Source organism: Podarcis pityusensis, assembly GCF_964106645.2.
Source record: "Podarcis pityusensis genome assembly, chromosome: 12".
Classification (NCBI taxonomy): domain Eukaryota; kingdom Metazoa; phylum Chordata; class Lepidosauria; order Squamata; family Lacertidae; genus Podarcis; species Podarcis pityusensis.
In genome coordinates, this window is record NC_138037.1 from 56,929,087 (window position 1) to 56,949,542 (window position 20,456).

At 41.3% G+C, this 20,456-nt stretch overlaps 1 protein-coding gene across 2 annotated transcripts in view; it reads right to left on the reverse strand.

The window, feature by feature from the left end:
* EGFR (epidermal growth factor receptor) overlaps nt 1-20,456 on the reverse strand; it is a 147,048-nt gene that overhangs the window by 126,355 nt on the left and 237 nt on the right. The gene's annotated exons all lie outside the window — the stretch shown is intronic.

The window sequence follows — 20,456 nt, forward strand, 5'->3', positions numbered from 1 at the left end:
GGAGCATGAGGCAATGCTGTAGATAAGCCAATCATCTACTGCCCTGTTCACTAATTGGCTCTTGAAAGCTGTAAGAAAACTAGCTATCCTGTTTAAGTCTTAACATGCTACAACTGTGAATCAATAAACACAAACTGCAAACACAGGGAAACACATACTGATCATAAATGCTGTGACAATAATGAGAAGGAAAGAGAAGTAACTCAACTACTGTCCAGAGCCTAGAAGGAATTCTATAACTGGTATGGTACATGTTGCACATTAATGTACAAAGCAAGACAGCAGACTTAAATTCAAAAAAACAATATGCATACTCTGGAGACAGCGAAGTTAAAACAATCTTCTCTTTCAGTTATTAAACTAAATGTAGCTAATTCAGATACACTTGAAACTGTTACCCAGCAGATTTGGTTCATTGAACTACCCATTATTTTATTTTACTAATATATAAAGGCCATGTGGGGGCAGGGAGGAGAATAGATGCTGAATTTTTTTATTGTTTTAAAGAAACTGAAATAGTTTCTGTGATCATTATAACTCCCGTTTGAAGTTACACAAAAACTGAGTATCAACAGATCACAAAAGCATTTTTGCTGATCTCATGTTTTATTTTATCAATAAAATAAACAAACTTTAAATGTACTAAACACAACAAATCCATTTTAATAACACCAGGCCACATTCCCTTAAGTCTGAGACTTTGTAGAGGTTAGTAATCCAATGTGTCATGTTGCATTCCCATCTACAATGAATAACAAAAGTGTTGGTTAATTCTCTTTCACAGAACTAAAAAGGGACGCAAAGGATGCCCAAATGGTCTTCTATCTAGACACTCTCCAGATCTAGACTTGTTTAGTTTTATTAAAGTTGCTGTTAACAACCGCCAAGCATGGGAGTGCAACTTTGCTGCCTTTGCTATTTAGTACTGTATCTTGTTGCATATTATATACCTGAAGGCTGAATTCCCTCCCATCAGATATCAAACAGATTAACAACTATACAACTTCCAGAAGACATCTGAAGGCAGCCCTGTATTGGGAAGCTTTTGTTGTTTTGCTGTGTTTTTTATCATGTTGGAAGCTGCCCGGAGTGGCTGAGGCAACCCAGTCAGATGGGCAGGGTGGTGATGATGATGATATGCACAACAAGGGCCAAACCCAGGGCTATTGTTTAAGTTTCTGCTACATAAAACAGGAGCATATGGGAGAAGCCACTGAACCACCACCACCACCACCACCACCACCCATTTGCAGAAGTTGTTCCAGACACTTCACTTCACTTCTGGCTCCCACAATAGAAGTTAGCAGGCAGCAGAGAGAAGTGGTTGGAGCAACATACTGCAAGGGAGGTTGAGGCATCAGAAAGGCTATGCAGTGCTCACTCCCATGATCTTCTTTTATTGCTCAATTCTGTCCCCCACCTACCCACCCACTTTTTTCTGAACAAAGCATTGTCATCATCACATCTAGTTTGGCTCTTGGCCGAAAGAAAGTTTCACAGAACACAAGAAGACTTACAAGTCAATTTATAATAAGGCTGGACTGCTCAAGCCACGGACTGTGTCATTTTGGAGCCCAGCACGCAGTTTTCTGCAGATATCACATAGGAGTGAACAAACAGGAGGAGTAAGATTAGGCAGGAGAGGCCTGCTTATAAATGGGCTTATTTGCCTCTTGAAATACACATTGAACTCCCATTTGTGCATACCAATTGCTAAACGACAACAGTCACAAATCCATGAAAAAGTAAACCAACTTCTGTTTAAACAACAGCCTTTCAGGTTACTGAACATACACAGGCTGGCTTTTAAAAAGGCTTCATCTGAAATACAAAATAGATCCTGCAAATAAAACTGGAGCAGTCAGTTCTCATGGGGGCAGTTAGCAAGGACGTGAGGCTCTTTAATGTGTGTGTATCGTACAGCCAGTGAAAAGATGCATGCACCTCTGGCTTCCTCAAGTGGGGAAAATATTGCAATTATTGGGATCTGTTAGGAGTGCTGACCAGAACTGTAGACTCCTCAAAAAAGACTGCAAGGCACCTTCTCACAAGACTTTAAACTCATGCTTAAGTTCTTTTTTGTTTTGCCATGTTCCACCTTTATCATCATCATCATTAAGATTGGGACAACCAGAGCCGGCCCCATCTATAAGGCCAGGTGAGGTGACTGCCTCGGGTGGCAGGGCCCCCATGGGCAGCAGAAGCTAATGTTAATCTCTCTCTCTCTCTCCCCCTCTTCCCTTTGCCCTGCAAATCTTGTTCCTGGTGTTGGTCTTCACTCAACCTTTCTTCTCTGACAAGGAGGGAGGTATCCCATTCTGAGGTTCACCTCGGGTGCCAAAAGGACAACAGGCCCTGCGGACAACACTGGGTAGAAATCAGAACTAAGCAGCTGGCCACTGCAGGTAGCAGAGTCCACAATGAGTTCAGGATTCTAGCAAGGGACCAGTTCCTTCTTCCAGTATACTCCTCCAGTATATTCCTCCATTTCCACCCCAACAGTCAGTCAGCGTTTGCTAGCTACTGAGATGATCTGAGGTTTGGGCTGAACGAATGAACGAACAAACGAACGAACGAACATTCATTCATTCATTTGGAAAGGGCTATGCCTTTATGATTTTTCCCTTAAGGGGTTTTGTATTTCTGCAAATCCAGGGCTTTTCCTCAGCATACCGCTGAGTGAGGCTGTCATCATGGTCTGCTCTTCATACCGGTAAACTGAGGTTTATAATGTTTGCCGGTGGTTATTTGAGTCACTGAGAACTAAGCTTGCTTTGATCTGCTCAGCTCTACACTTTTATCTGCACAGTAAGAACTCATATTTTGTTTTCCTGTTTTTTATCACACTGAAATGTGATGGAACATGAATATGGTAAAATGTCTTGCTATAAAAGGTTTTGTAGAAATACAAGTCAATCAGATCTGTTTTATCACTTGCTATTGTTCTTTCCCACACAGCTCGCCTCAGTTTTTACACCTTACAGCTATCAAACAGCCACAATATGATACAAAGAGCTGGAACACACTGTAAATCTGCAGGCGATATGAAGGAATACAGTAAAAGCCAAGGACCTTTTCAAATTATATGCATCATGCCAGCTATGCAAACAGTTTACAAAAACAAAATGCTGCATCTGTGCACAGATCCAGCCATAACAATGATTTCAATATAATTTGTTTTAGCCAGAAGGAAAAAACAAATACAAACACACATCACATGCACATATTTAGTTAATGTCTTTCTAACCAAGCAGGCAACTCCTTAAGGACACAGCAGTGCCAGGGGATGAATATTTTTAAGTACGTCAACTAAAGCGCAAGCTGCTCAGCAGCTTCCTGAGATGGGCTCCAGTTCTTCAATGATCTGCACGGTGCAAGAGGCCCAAAGTCTCAACAAGCAGGTCAGCTTTGTGATGTAGAATTGTTACATTCTATTTCCAATACTGAGGCCAATTTAACTTTTGCTGCTAGTTTGGCTTTAAGAATCCAATAAAAGTTTGGTTTTTCTCCTTGCATCAGTGGTGGATGTGGCCAGAGCCAAAAGTCAGCCGGGCAACGGATTTGTCCCATACCTTGGTATAGGAAGCTGCATTCCAGCCACACATTCTCTCCCCTCCCCCCACCTTCTCTCCATCCTCCATCAAGGCAAACAAGAGGCATCCCCACAGTTCAATGGCACATTCCAGCCAAGCGATTAGCCTTGTGGAGCAGGACCAGAGGGTGGGGATGTGCGAAGAGAGACGCAAATATAACTTAATGTTCTGGTGCAAGAACACTAGACTGGACACTTAGAAAAAATGCTAAGATGCAGAATTCTAGAGCATATACATTACAAACAAAATAAGAATAAGGATCATCAAGAATAATTTTCAGTGAATTTACATTTAAGAAGGAAAAACAACATAATTTCTACTAGGATACAATATATAAAGAAGCTTAGCTTTTTAACACCACATTAAAACTAAGCTTTTTTTTTTCTATGAAAGTCATCTGATCACATGGCCTCCTTCAAATTTCCAACTTGAATGACTTAATGTGCTTTTAATTCTTAAGTGGAATTTCTAAAGCTATGGTTTAATTTCTTTCAAATGCTCTCTCTTTCTACTTGTACTTGGAAGATACGTAATCCAGTGTCAAGATATTTACCATTATGGCATTCATGAAGTGACCAAGAAGGAGTACCCTAAGGGGGATGTGGGGCTGAGAAGGTGAACAAGGAAGTTGGCAGAAAAACTATTATCCACTTACCATGGATTTCCAATGTAGAATGAAGGCAATGAAAGTACCCATTATTGAACAAGTGTGTTATCATGGTGGAGACACACAAGCCAACAGGGCATCCACCTTTACAGGCCCCAGCGGTGTAGCTGGGGCTTTTGCCCTCCAGGGCGGTCACTGAGTTCTCTGCCCCTCTTGCTGTTCCTCATGCAGAACCTCCACTGGCTTGCCACAGTCCTCCCCTCTCCTCCGACTGCCCTTTCCTTCCCCTCCCATGAACTTGGTTCCCAGACTCCCCCTCTTCTGCACTTTAGCTGTAATGCCTCATCATGTTCTTTGTTTCTATTGCTTCAACCACAGTCAGAGCTCAAGCACCCATTCCTGCCTGGCAAAAGCACCCAAGAATAGTACAAAGCAGGAGCAATAAGGGAGAATGTAATCTCTCATACCTGCATGCTGCTTCTGTGAACAGCCACAATACTGCTCAAGGATAGTGGATTTAGATGGTGTCATAAGCAGCACCCCTGCCCCCCTGCCACGAGCCCCGTGGGCCTTCTCATGGCAGGAAGGCCTGATGGGGCTTGTCACAGGCAAGGAAAGGTATGCAAGACCTGGCCTCTCAAGGTTGGGAGGGGGCTCAGGCCCAACCCAATTGTTATTTTTTTGGGGGGGGACTGAGGTCCCCTCAGGCATAAGGAGTTGGTGCCTGTGGGTGGTGTGGTCAGATGAGGGCTGCTATCTTAAGCCTTCCTGAGTCTAGGTAAGTGCTTCACAAAATTCCTTAAGAAATTCCCGAATTGCAGCAAGTGATGCTGGAGCCCATGAGAAGGGATTTTTCTTTCTGTTCTTTTAAGTCCCACTAGTCCCTTTCAGCCTGAAAGGTTCTACACTTAGAGAAGAATAACCAGCTGCTCCAATATAAGATGGGGGACACATGACTTACCAGCAGTCCATGTTAAAAGGATCTAGAAGTGTGTGTTCAAGATAGAGATGAGCTCATATGCTAATTCTGCCAAAAATCAATGGAAGTGGGGACAGAAGAATTTCTCTCTTTCTGGACTTTTCCAAGGATGTGATTCAAGTGTGCTCTAAATTTGTTAAACCAAAAGCCCTTGCTAGGGCAAAGAATGTGTAATACTACATTCAGTTCATGGCAAATAATAATAATAATAATAATAATAATAATTTATTATTTATACCCCACCCATCTGGCTGAGTTTCCCCAGCCACTCTGGGCGGCTTCCAATCAAGTGTTAAAAACAATACAGCATTAAATATTAAAAACTTCCCTGAACAGGGCTGCCTTCAGATGTCTTTTAAAGAGAAGATAGCTGCTTATTTCCTTCACATCTGAAGGGAGGGTGTTCCACAGGGCGGGCGCCACTACTGAGAAGGCCCTCTGCCTGGTTCCCTATAACCTCACTTCTTGCAGGGAGGGAACCGCCAGAAGGCCCTCAGTGCAGGAACTCAGTGTCTGGGCTGAACGATGGGGGTGGAGACGCTCCTTCAGGTCTACTGGGCCCTTTAGGGCTTTCGAGGTCAGAACCAAAACTTTGAATTGTGCTCACAAACATACTGGGAGCCAATGCAGATCTCTCAGGACCGGTGTTATGGCAAAGTTTTGTATTCAATATTCAGGTCAAACTCACAAATTTGACCAGCCAGATTTTGCAGAGGCATTCCTCACTAAAATCGGTGAGTACCCTGGAATTGAAGCTTTGAATGATTTCCTTAACGAACAAATAAGAGGATACACTGCTGAAGATATTGTTCTGCCAGTCTGGGCGTTGCGCCAATAGATTGGAGTGTAAACAGTCAGTGGTGAAAATCAACAAGAGAACTTATCACCTGCTTATCGACCAGTGAAGCAGCAAAAGTTACCACTGCTTTTTGAATAAAAATATGAGCAAGTCAGAGGCAAGCTTATAGGAGAGGAGGAGGAGGAGGAAGCTGCAAGCTCCACTCCACCCAAGTCATGATTTTTATTTTTCCATTTGGATTATTTTTTTCTGTTTTTATTTTTCTTATACAGTGGTACCTCGGGTTAAGAACTTAATTCGTTCTGGAGGTCTGTTCTTAACCTGAGGTATCACTTTAGCTAATGGGGCCTCCGGCTGCCGCCATGCAATTTCTGTTCTCATCCTGAAGCAAAATTCTTGACCTGAGGTAATATTTCTGGGTTAGCAGAGTCTGTAACCTGAAGCGTATGTAACCTGAGGTACCACTGTATTTTCAAAACTGGTTAAGTTGGATAATCTGTTCGTTGTTTTTGTTACGTAACACTAATGTGGTAGGGGATTTTTCTCTGTCTCTTCTTAATTTTTTGTGTTTTTTCTTTTACTTCATTTTTTATTCTCCCCCCCCCCAACATTAATAATAAGGAATTGCTTGGTTATGGCTATTATCATGTAAACAAAGCCAAATTATACAGAGACATGTGTAAGATATTTGAGCTGTATGAATGGCAGTATGTGTGTGTGTGTGTGTGTGTGTGTGTGTACACAATAAACCTTGTAACAATGAATTTTGGATTTATGACCAAGATAACAGGGGCCAAAAGGAAATTAATAATACAATATGAAGTTAGTTGGTTTTATTATAAAACGGCTGAGAGATTCCAAAAAACAGCAAGTAATTCGGAAATACTTAAAATCTTTGAAAACTGGTATCGCTTATTTACAAGATACACATTTGTTGGAACAAGACAAAAATGTGTTAATGAAGGATTGGGTAGAAAAGGTATATACTACTTCTAATGCTAGAGGTCTCACTATCTTAATACGAAAAGGACTGAGGGTAGATATGCAACAAGTTATTATGGAGAAAATGGACACTATTTAATTTTGTGTGTGAAAATTGCCGAAATGGTAATAATGTTGATTAATATATATTGACCAAATGTAGATTCCCCAGATATGTTTTATCAATGTTTTAGTCATCTGAGTCAAAGTACATATGATAAACTTATAATAGGAGGTAATTTCAATGAAATAATTGATCCTAACCTTGATAGAAAAACGTCTTCATGAAAAAAAGATTCATTAGTTAGAGAAAAAGTACTCAGAAAGTACATGCAAGAGTTGAATGTGGTTGACCCATGGGGCTTAAGGCACCCAACCGAAAGGAAGCTTACGTTCTATAGTCAAGTACATAAAAATTGTTTTAGGTTGGATTTTTTCTTAATAACAGCGTCCTTGTACCATCAAATTCAAGAATGTGATATTGATGTATGTTGCGTATCTGATCACAGTGCAATTAGTTTGGATTAGAAATATTATAACACAGCTAAAAGACCAAGAAACTGAGTAGTTTCTCCGTGGCCTTACCACAGCAAAAAGACTGATACTTATGAATTGGAAAAATAAAAATAAAAATCCCTTCTACAATTGGATTGAAGACTTATACAAACTCGCAACATATGAACAACTTGCATATAAACGCAGACTTGCTATGGACAAATTCAATGATATTTGGAATCTATTTTTACAAGTACTGTAATAGATTAAGATATGGTGAAGTAAAATAACAATTTTGTAAAGGTGAAAAACATAATTATTAGGATAACCAATCACAGATCTCCTGTGTCTTGTCTGTTTTGGCCCTGCGTACATTCTCGGTCACAAAATCTCTCTCAATCCCTCTAGTTTTAAATCAATAGCTTTTAAACACAGAGTATGTGTTCAAAATGTCTTAGTCCATTTTGACAAAATGTCAAAATGTCCATTTATTGCAAAAAGTCCCCTTCTCACAAACCTGGTTTTGAAAGACACCAGATTTTTATTTATTATACAGAGCAATTCAGAGAATCTCAGGGAGGAGCTCAAATGTCAATTAGAGCAACACTCTGCATTGCAACATTTTTCTCTAAAAGCAAAAGTTCCAAACAGATAAACCCACATAACAGAAGACCACAACCTGTGATAATTCAGATTATGGTGTGCTACACATAGAACGCAAGAGTAATGCATGTGCAACCCATTCCAGAAGTATTAGAAGGCATGGAAAGAGTTCATAAGGCAATTTCTGATGCCTCAAGCAAGCCAGCAGTGTTTTAGTGCAAGGACAAGAAGCAATTGGGAAAGTAAGGCCATGTTTTGCTCCTTCTGCTCATTTAAAATTGGAAATTGACAGGTGGCAATGGAAACAGGAAATGGAAGAGGTGAGCTTATGGATGGAGTGCATCAGGTTTCTTGAAAGTACAGTACAAATCATTCATAACAATATTAGTTAGTGTGAAGAATATATACTACAGTGGTACATCGGGTTAAGTACTTAATTCGTCCCGGAGGTCCGTTCTTAACCTGAAACTGTTCTTAACCTGAAGCACCACTTTAGCTAATGGGGCCTCCCGCTGCCGCCGCGCCGCTGGAGAACTATTTCTGTTCTCATCCTGAAGCAAAGTTCTTAACCCGAGGTACTCTTTCTGGGTTAGCGGAGTCTGTAACCTGAAGCGTATGTAACCCGAGGTGCCACTGTACTACTATGACGCATCATCAATTGTTTAATGTGACAGACAGCAGAGCCAGAGCAGAGTCCGGTGAAGCAGTCCTTCAGAAATTCCACCAGAGGACTGGAGCCTCTCTCTGATTGGCTACCAAGAGAATAAAAAGAGCCGTTTCTGAGGGAGAGTGTTAGATAGGGCCTGATTTGAGCGGAGAGATAGGCTTCAGGTTGAGGGATAGGGCTTGATTTGATTGGAAGATAGGGATTACTAGCTGGGAGATAGGGATTATGGATTACTGGGAAATAGGGAGAACTGGTTCTGATTTGAGTAGAACATCCGCACTGAGGAGACTCTCTCTATAACAAGAGGCAAGAGCCCTGCAGCTTTGACAGGAAGAGGGGGTTGAGGGTCTGAGGAAGGTATAGAGACAGGAGTTGCCTGGAGTCTGAGGCGGGAGAGGGAGAAGGACTCCCTGGGCCTCATCCTAGCCAGGAGGGGAGAGTTCTTCTAGGTAAAGGAGACCCCCTGGGTCTGTTATACTGCTAAGTGAGAGGGTAAATGATCAAAAGTGCCCCTCCCTCATTAAGCTGTGAAGGAAGTGGTGCTGTGTCCAAAGTATTTAACACCTGTCATAACTAGGTCAAGAAGAGTGAAGTTACAGAAACTTGAGTTAAGCATTTTATCACCTATTCTAGAAACCTGAACATCTATTTGAAGTGTAACAACTGATTACTGAGTAACTGAATTTTAAGAAACATTGTGCATACACTACTGTGCTTAAGCCTGTGACATCCTTGTATTTAGTTTAACTTCTACCTGAAAGAACACACCCCCTGACTCAACTTTGTTTCACAATTCTTTTTGTAAATAAAACTTTTCTTGTTTGTCCAGCTCCTGCCAAGTTTTCCCTCACACAAGACCCCCCACTAGCCAGTAGTATATTGTAGACATTCATTTAATTGGCGTACCATGAGGTGGGTCTGATATATTTAATTGGGGGCAGTTAGCTGGGTGAATCCGCTACTTTAGTAATTGGTGCTTAGCGGTGGGATTTGCTACATCAAACAATTCTGGCTACTGATCTAGTGAGTGTGGAATAAGGCTTTGTCCCATGCACATTCATCCCTTGGCAATAATATCAAGTGAAGGTGTAAATCTATGGTGGTCTATTTGCTTATGCAACAACATAGAGATAGATAACTTTGTATTTTATGTCCCTATGTGAACTACAGCATTTTAAAAATACAATTATCAGCTCAGACTCAAATGGATTCAAGTCATACATGGAGCAGATAAATCAAGTGAACATGCATGTGTGAACCAACGCATAATTTGGAACCAATTAACACCATGATTTACACACTTGTTCGCAAAGACAACTAATACTGTGTGTGGGCTTCAGTGCCTAGGCTTCCACCTCACTGCAACAAAGTTTCATAATAAATCTTATATTGCGCTGAAAAATTCTGGGAATTGTACTTTTGTTGTTCTTCCTTGCAGAGGAGACTGAGGAAACTAAACAACACAACTCCGTGAATAGGCAGTGTAGAATTTAACTATCCTCAGTTTTCTTTGCTACAATGTGAAGAACTAGTTAAAAACAGTCTTTGGCTTAACTCTGGGAACTATAGATTTCTTTTCTGGTCAATGAAGAAGAATAAAAAATATTTCCCAGAGTCCTGAGAAACAGTTTTAGTACCAACCCTTGACATATTCTCAGTTGCCGTTTTCCTTCTTTCCAAGTTTCTGAAAGAGTTAGACAAAGGAAAATGCAGATGAGAGCGCTGATAAAGAGCTATTATGAGCAAAGGTGGAATTTGTGGTGTGTGGGGGCACTCCACTCACAATGGCTTAAGGATTTCTAAATTGCTGGATTACGTTTATGAAGCCCCTAAGGTGGGGCGAATGCCTTAGGCAGCAGGATTCACAGGGACAGCAGATCCCGATGTAGATCTTTATTTTTATGGCCTTGTGCCTGATGTAGATCTTCACTCACCCCGTCTTCCCTTGTGGGGAGGAAGGCGCCATCTTGCAGTTTGCCTTAGGTGCCAAAATGTCTTGGGCCAGCCTTGACTCGAACCCAGTATGCAACACTGTTTTCCTACTATTCTTAATATTATCTGAAATGAAATCTTTGTCTGGCATTATCCAAGTTCAAAATGCCAGACAATGTTTCAGTCAAAAAGACACGCCTAAGCACACAAAGGTCGCAGAACAGAAAATGTTGTGCAGTTTGTCACATTAAATTTCTAGATGTTCTTTATCACTAGTCATTATTTCATTTAAAATGAACTGGAATATGCCTCGGCTTGACTAAAAGAAACTAGTTACTAACTTAGGCAATCCCTTATTTCTTTCCTGAAGGCAATGTTGAAATATCTGGCCAAACTGCTAGAACAAGTCATTTACCATTACTCTGCCTCCACCCTTTTATTTTAGTACACTTTTTACATTTGCATTTACCTAGGGGGTGGGGTGGAGAATGAGTATCTAACACTTATAATACATACATTGGGACATGGTATATGAAGGCCAGCACAGAATTAGGAGACATTAAAAGCACATATGGGTTTAAATTTGCTTAACTCTGTCCTCAGAGGCAGTGGATGGAAGTCCAAAGCTTGGTGCAGCTCATTCTCACAATCACAAACCATACATCTGATTTGAGCCACTTTGTGTTACCACGCTCAAGAGATAAGAATGAAAGATGTTGCTTAAGGTGTTATGAAGGTAAATCATTCATCAACACAATGCCTGCTACCAAGAGGCCTTGCTACCTCGTTCCTTTAATAGCTGTGTTATGGCACGAGAAAATTCCATACAAGCAGTTCTACCACAGGCTCTGAGAAGACCACATTAACAAGAGAGCCCACAGAGGCTTTTATCCAACCACCTCCTCCAAGTGCTGCTGACATGTAAATATGGAGCACTATACTTTGGCCAAAAGTACATGCACATTTTGAAGCATTTTAATGAACCCTAGAGAATCCTCTACTTCAATGCAGAATTCCTCCACTGTGCTTTTCCTGCTTTAAACCTCATTAGCCCAACCTGAATGTCCAAGCCTTTATTAGCCTATATTACCCTGGAATTAGACTTGACTAGATAGCTTTAAAATGTCTTGTTAAAATTACTAGGTCTTGAAAAAATGTATTATAAGTAATGTAATAAATGCAACTTTATTTAAAATACTTTCTTAACTGACCATCAAAAAACTCTGTACGATATTCAAGCCAGTTTGACCAAAAGGAGAACAAATGTAAATTTTGAAGCAGATTAATCTGAATAAGAGTGATGTACTCTTGACTAAACTGGTACAGATTTCAGGACATCACAGGTATATGCAAGGCAATACTCCTTAAAGGACTCTCCCTGAACCAAACAAGTTCTCTCATATGGCAAAGTCTCCAGGGCAGGCAGGGATCCTGTTTTCTGATGTTTCTAAAGCTCTAAACACTCTAATGAGATTAGTAAATACCTGGATTATTCTGGATTCCTCTACGTCCTCTCTTTAGAGCTCAACTATACATATAAATAATTGGCACCCCAAGATCTATAGAGAGGAGCTACGACAAAGTAGCTTATGCCAATGTAACATAACAATCTTCTCAGCTTCGTAAATGGTACAAAGCCTTCTCTACCATGTTGCCTGCTTGTAGTAATCTCAATTTATGAGGTTATGGCTTCCTACCAAATATAAAAAGCACTTAATTGTACCAATGTAGCTAGTGGCTAAAGGGCTCTGGAAGAGACATCAGTAGTTTGTCTCTGATGTCCATCTGCACAATACATCTCAGCACAATTTTTCTGTCGTGCAACAGTTCTGCACCAGGCAATTGTGGCTGCCAATTCTCAGACTGCCAGATTGTGGAGTGTTGCCTCAGCCTCCTCTCCTCTCCCCTCTACTTGGGAGTCCTCCAGGCAGCCGCTGCTGCTGCCCCTGGTCTCTGAGCTGCCCTCTCCCCTTGCTCCAAATAGAGGTGCCTCCTCACACTTCCCCACAGGGGCCTGGGAAGAGGATACCTGCAGCCTTAGTGGCCAAATGGAGAATGGCCAGCACCTTACCTTGGGAGGCAGCAGTGGCAGCAGTGGGCCCTCAGCTCCCAGGCAGGCCTTGCACACAGCAAGCACAAGAAAGGCCAGAGCAGCGCCTGCCTGCCTGCCTGCCTGCCCGCCCAGGCTCCCACTAGTCTGTCCATTCCCAACAGCAAGGGCTGGTGGACTGGCTGGGCACCCTCACCCGCTTGCTTGCTTACTCCGAGGCCACCTCAGCTCCTGGCAACCAGCACCCCCAGAGGCACCATTCGCCTGCAGAGCTGCTGCAACAAACAGCTGTGGAAGCCTTTGGGAGGCAGAGACACAAGAGGGCATCAGAGGAGGGAGGAAAGGAAAGAGGGACAGAGGCCAGTGTTGCCCGTGGCACCCCTGACCATCCTTCAAGGCACCCCAGGGCGCCATGGCACACTGGCTGAAGACCACTGGGAGGCTCATTTTGATTCTAACACTTGAATGGAACAGTAAAGAGAACTGAAGAAAATCATAAAATCCTGTGCAATGCTTCTCACTCCAGTGCTGCTTCTCCTTCTCATGCCTGAGAAATAAGTCTTAAAAGGCAATGAAAGTTTTGAAACCCAAGCTTTAATTAACATCACCCGTACTGTTGACTAAAACTTTTATATATAGCATTTATAAGCCGCTCTCATTTCAAGCATTCAAAGCAGTGTATAAAGTAACAAGAAGGGCAAGCGTTTCATAATACAAGTGAGAGATGCTTCATCATAAAATTCCTATTGGAATCAACAGAAGTCCTGCAAGGCAATTACTCTTAACATATGTCCCCAGTGCAAATTTGTAATTGCAAACTTTCCTTGACTCCCTCTGGAATGTGATAAAGCACTATTGCTAGGAAGAAACACTGCATAGCCAATGACGTTGAGAAGGAAAGCTATTTTAAATTAGTTTACTCTTAGGAAGCTGCTTATGAGAAAGAACTAAATACTGTATATGTGATATACATCAGTATGCATATATGGATATATTTTAAGACACTAAAAGGTTATACCATAAGAGTACTAACTGGCTATTATACAGGTAGATTAAAGGATTGTAGGCAGTTGCATCCATTTAAAAAGAAATTATATAGAACACCAAGGTCTGAGGAAAACAGAACTGCATGATTTGAACGTCAGTTTTCCCAACATACTGCAATAATTTTCATAAGCGTTTGATATCAGGAGTGAAATTTGATTGCACATGCTTGATATGTTATAATTACATGAACTATTTAACAAAGTTCAAAATCACTGGGCTGCTAAGAGTCATTACTGCTAATTTGCAAATTTAATAGTAAATGGAATACCTACAGAGAAATGTGCAGTTATGAAAGGTTATGAAAGTTACAAGTTATGAAAGGTACAAGGCAAAGTTTTCCCCTTTCGCCATTACTGTTTATTTTGATTGTAGAAATTTTATGTATTGAGATAAGAGAAAATTCTGCCATACAAGGAATACAACTAGGCTTTCAAAGTTATAAGTTGAGGGCATTTGCGGATTATGTGGTTTTTGTTTTTTTAGAAGATGCAACCAAAAATGTGATAACAATACTGGAGATGATTTTAAAAATTTGGGGATTTGGCAGGGTCTATATGAACAAAATTAAAACTAAAATATTGACCCCAAAAAATAGTTGAACAAACAAGTAAAATACTGCAAGAAATAACACATATCAAAGTATTTTTTTAAAGTTAAATATCTGGGAATTTGGATTACAAATAATAATAATATGAAACTGTTTCAAAATAATTATGGGATGGTCTAAAATGAGATATGGAAAGCTGGAATAGAATGAATCTATCCCTACTGGGAACAGATCTCAACGGTTAAAATGAACATTTTGCTCCTCATCCAGAGTGACGTGCAACCTTGAAGGGTTGGTGTACCAGATCAACAAGTTCTCTCCAGACGGGGCAGCAGCACCCAGTTGCAGCCAGCTCCCTGAAGACCAGGACTGAAGTGCAACAGCAGCCACCAGAGCGCACGTGGTTCTCTGGGATGGGAGCCACAGTAGCAGCAAGGCTGTGTTTCTGGCACTGGAATATTTGCAGCCAGGAATAACTGTCCGCCTGAAGGCAGCTCCGGGTGCCAGGGTTCAAGAGAGGCTCTTGCAGGAGAAAAGCAGGGCAGGAAGAATCTCTCAGGGTGGGAGACCAGGAGAAGAGGTGAAAGCTGACAGAATCTGCCTTTCTATGTGTGGATAAATGATGAGATATGCACATTATAAATGTGATAAAGGGTCTTTTTAGTTGTTCTTTCTCTATTCTTTTTCCCCTTTCTCTTTTCTATACAATTGTGTTTTTCATTTTCTTATAAATGAATCTGAATTTTACTGTTTAATATGTTTAAAATGGTGTTTTATATTAAATATATATAGAGCCAAAGCTCTCATTCTTATTGCAGACACTACCAATTCTTAGCAATATGGGCTGCTTCAAACAATGGAAAATAGAAATTTCCAAATTTATCTGGAAGGGGGGGAAACCTAGGATAAAATTTAAAATATTAATGGATATGAAGGCAAGAGTGGTTTTTGCCCTGTCGGACTTAAAACTATACTATGAAGCAACCTGTTTGGCTTAGTTTAAAGACTGTTTATTATGGAAAAATGTTAGACTTTGGTAACATTTTTAGCTGGCATGCTTACTTATGGTATGAAAAGGTGAAAGTAAATAAATATTTTCTGAACCACCCAATAAGAAGTCGTCTGTATGTGGTATGGATAAATATAAAGACCTATTAGAAAAGGGGAAAAACCTGTTACTGTCCCCAATTGAAGCTAGCTCTTGGGGAAAAAATAATATGAGGGAGAAATGGGGCACATATAGAGATTTATTACATTTTAAGGTGGTGGAATGTAAAATGAAAAGTCAAGAAGAGACAAAAGAATGGATATCATATTGGATTCAATATCGTCAAACATGTGAATATTTTTAAAAAGACTCATTAAAAGGTTTTGGAGGTGGAGGGTCAGACTTTGAAAAGGAATTACTGAGTGGCAACGAGAAATTGATCTACAAGATGTACAAAGTGTTGCCTGAATGGGAAACGAGTTGGTAAAATCAACAATGATTCACTGGGCTCTTGGCCCAGGGCATAATATGGAAATGGTTAAGTGTGAAAAGTTGTGGAAAACTGATCTTAATTTTACTGCCTGTAGTGGGCTGAAAGAAAACTATATGAAAATGATATATAGATTGTATATAACACCCCTGAAAATGGCTAAAATGTGTAAGAATGCTAATAAACAATGTTAGAAATGTAAACAAGCTGATTGTGCTTTTATTCATATATAGTGGTTTTGTAAGAAAGCAAAAGCCTACTGCGAAATGATAAATTAAGTAAGATGTTTAAAACAACAATAGGGGGAAAACCAGAAGCTTTTTTGCTAGGTTTGCTTAGGCCAGAGATACCAAAAATAATGATAAAACTGTTTATGTATGCAACAATTGCAGCAAGGATTATATATGTGCAGAAGTGGAAAAGAAACGGCAATACCCACAAGAGAAGAATGGATTAACAAGTTATGCCAAAATGGCAAAACTAACCACTAGGCTAAGAGACTCTAATGATGAGGTGTTTGTAGAAGAATGGAAACCCTTTTCACATTACTTAAGAAAATACTTTAATTCTTTTTCAGTATGAGATGGATTTATATCTTGAGCAACAGAAGAAGAATATGTTATTTTTAGGTTTATATTTTACAGTTTGTGTGATATTAGAAACAAATGGGCAGTTCAGAGTGTGGAGATATAATGTCTTATCAGGTGATATGGGAAGTCAGAGAAAAATAAGAATGGTAACATGATTTTTTAAAGATGTACTATGTAAAAACTTAATAAAAAATATATATATTTTATATTAAAAAGACGCACATTTACTTCTGACTTTTACTAGAGTTTGACCTAGTGTTCTTTAAAATATTGATACTGGGAACCAGTGACTTCAAACAGGACAATACAAAAAAACACCTGAATAACGGGAGAGATAACAGAATCCAGTATAGCATGCATTCTTGCTAAATGGGACATTGTCAGTTAATGTGCCTTTTCCCAGCATATAAGAAAATTTGCCGTTCATAAATAATTCACTGGATCACACTAAAGACTCCTGGTTTTATGGTATTTTGATAGGTTTTGGTGATGTGCTCTATATAGTGGAAACCACCAGTAGTGGAGGAATGGGGTGGTGGAAGGGGCAGGGTACACCAGGCAGCACCTACCTTGGGGACGGCACACTGGACCCCAAAGGGCAGCACCCTCCAGCCCCATGCCTGCTACCTCCCCCTCAGCCACCCTGAAAAGAAAGGGCAGGGCTGGCGCCCACCAGTCACCTCTCCCTCAGCCACCCTTCAACAGGGACAAGTGGCTCAGCCCCAAACTGCTTTTGCTGCCAGCATACATGCATGCCATGTCCCCCTCAGCTCCGGCAGTGCGCCCCGCCCCACATGCCCCACCCTATAGAACAATGTGCACATGCTGGTGCCCACCTTCCCTGGGTGTCACCAGGGCTCCATACGCCACTGGAAGCCACACATCTTTGATTACTCTTATTAAACTCCATTATGTTTTCTAATCTAAAAGACACAAGCACTTACAGCCTTTCCTGGTACAACGGATGCTTCCAACTCTTATAGCAGAAAATAAAATAATAATAATACCCCAGCCACTCTGGGCAGCTTCCAGCATATACAGAAACATAATAAAACATCAAACATTAAAAACCTCCCTATTGCAGGGCTGCCTTCAGGTGTCTTCTAAAGGTTGTATAGTTACTTAACTCCTTGACATCTGAGGGAAGGGTGTTCCAGAGGGTGGGCACCACTAACAAGAAAGCCCTCCGCCTGGTTCCCTGTAACAGCTTTTCTCGCAGTGAGGGAGCTGGCAGAGGCCCTCAGAGCTGGTCTGTAGTGTCTGGGCTGAATGACAGGGGCCAAGGTGTTCAGGGTCGAGGTCGTTTAGGGGTTTAAAGGTCAGCACCAACACTTTGAATTGTGCCCGGAAATGTAAAAGGTAAAGGTACCCCTGCCCGTACGGGCCAGTCTTGACAGACTCTAGGGTTGTGCGCTCATCTCACTCTATAGGCCGGGAGCCAGCGCTGTCCGCAGACACTTCCGGGTCACGTGGCCAGCGTGACAAGCTGCATCTGGCGAGCCAGCGCAGCACACGGAACGCCGTTTACCTTCCCGCTGGTAAGCGGTACCTATTTATCTACTTGCACTTAGGGGTGCTTTCGAACTGCTAGGTTGGCAGGCGCTGGGACCGAACGACGGGAGCGCACCCCGCCGCGGGGATTCGAACCGCCGACCATGCAATCGGCAAGTCCTAGGCGCTGAGGTTTTACCCACAGCGCCACCAGCGCCCGGAAATGTACTGGGAGCCAATAAACTTATAGAAGCAGACTTATTGTTATCTACAGCAAATGAATATTAGATCATGCCCCCTTATTAGCATTTGCCAATAGAAAGCAGTGACCGTGCTCAGTGGAATGTATTTGGAACCATGATAGCAACATAACACTATTAAGCCAGTTTATCACTTAATCCCCCAGAACTGAAGATGTAACTGCACCAGATTCCTTCACTGTTGACATTTAGATTGTAAGCTCCTAAGGGCGGGGATTTGTCTTTTCCCCTTATGATACCCTGGAAAAATACAATGTGAAATACCTCTAACTATTGCTTTGTAAATCTTCAGACAAACTATGGGAACAAGATGAAGTCAAAACAGATACATCCGCTCTTGTCCTTGACAGTATACAACACTGAGGGTGAAACAAACACAATTTGCGTCCCCACCATAACATTAAAAACTGAAGCGGCAGCCCAAATTCAGTTACACTGGTGACCCAAGAAAGTTATTCCTGCCACCAGTTTTTTAAAATTAAAATATGTGTTAGTCCATAGACCATAGCAGAACCTGTCTGCAGTTATCCCTTAATAGCATTATATCAAATATGTATATAATGCTAAATGCTTTGTTTTCAGTATACATTTTTTGCAGTTTTATTCCACAAGGACCCAACTCAGACTAGCCACAACTACACAAAGGTAGATGGGAGTTTACTGAAAAGAAAAAGGCAGCCCTGCCCCAATTACATCACCACCAACAGGTATGAACTTGCTGTTTGGAGCAGAGAGAAAAACTTCTTGATGTTAAGATTGTGCAATAAGCTCCTCTGAGAGGCGTTTCTCCTTTTCAAAGTTAGTTTTATTGTCCAGCGTCATGAAATGCTTAAACTACTTTTGCTCAGCTCATGTATCAGATTTTTTTAGCTGCTGGTTTTTCCCTCGGGAAAGAGGCAGTAAAAGGGGAAAGAAAGAAGAAAATCTTCATTTCCCCCCTTTTGACAGATTTCCAAAATAAGTAAATTTGCCTGGAAATAAAGCTGGCTCCTTGCTCTAAAAACTTCACAAAAGTGAAGGGAAGAAGAAGAAAGGGGAAACCACTTACAGATCAAAACAACCACCACAAAACTCTCTCCCACCATCCCTGCTGCAGCTTTCAAACTGGTTTTTCAGCAGCAACAGAACACTTTCTTTACAGCTCTTAAACTTAAGCCAAGTGAAGGGAGACGAAGAGAGTGGATGAAACTCCAGGCAAGTTCCTATGAGGTTGACAAGGCTTTCAATCATAGATTGGGAACCACTTACATTAATAACGGCTAACCCTTTTTCTTTTTAGGAAAAGCAGAGTTGAAAAGGCACTGGTCTCAACTATTCCTTCTGCTATTCCTTAACTATTCCAGATAGTTAAGAGGTCATTTTAAAAGGTTGGGACAGGGAACCAAGCATACAAACACACTGAACTTGCAAACCTCAAGTCTGGCTGGAATGCTAGTTGCTAGGCTTGGGCATTCCTATGAATCACTGGTGGTTTTCCCCACGTTACAGGAAAAGGATAATGAACTCTGGGCAGGAACCACTTCGCAGGGTATTTGGGTCCTTGTGAAAATGACAAAGTCCACACATAAACAACAGATTTCTCTCCACTATCAATTTGCTCGTCTTGGCCAAGTCTCTTCCTGTAAAACCCCAGAGAATCATGTGGTACCTTAAAAGCAAATAACTTTATTATGACATAATCTTTCAGAAGCTAGGCAGCACTTTAGAATATGAACAAAATAAGAAAAATAACTGGGAAATATTCTGGGACAAGTTCTGTATTGGGGCATACCATGAAAGGTGGGTGTCACCTCAATGGCAGACGAAGTTGGCTCTCATTCTTAGCAGGTCATTCCAAAGAGGTCACTGGGTATAGTGGGAATGTGTGCCTAACTTGTTCCTGTTGCCTCTGTCCTGTTATTTAAGAAAAGTCTGAAGTCGTCAGCAAGTTACCCAGGAAGTCTGGAAGAAATTGTGGCACTTGTACCTCCTCTAGTTTTCACCATATTGAGCTTTCCCTCCAAGACCTAACAACTGATCGCCATCACAGTCTCAGCTCCCCACAAAAGGATTACTATTAGCAAATATTATTACTACTGTCAAACAATTATGGCAAATGTTCTATGATAACCTGGGAGGCATCTGATGCAAAGCCGCCACCACACAGAGCCAGTCTGGAGTAGAGAGCCCAGACCAAGGGCCAACCCCAGAAGACAATTCCACAACCCAAAAAGTCAGTATTTTAGCACAGGTGAAAACAGTGGAATGATCCAAGTCTGGGCCAGCACCGCGGGAAAATAAGCACTAACTCAGAGGGCCGGCAAAATCAGGGGCGCTGGCTGCCAAGGAGCATGTGCA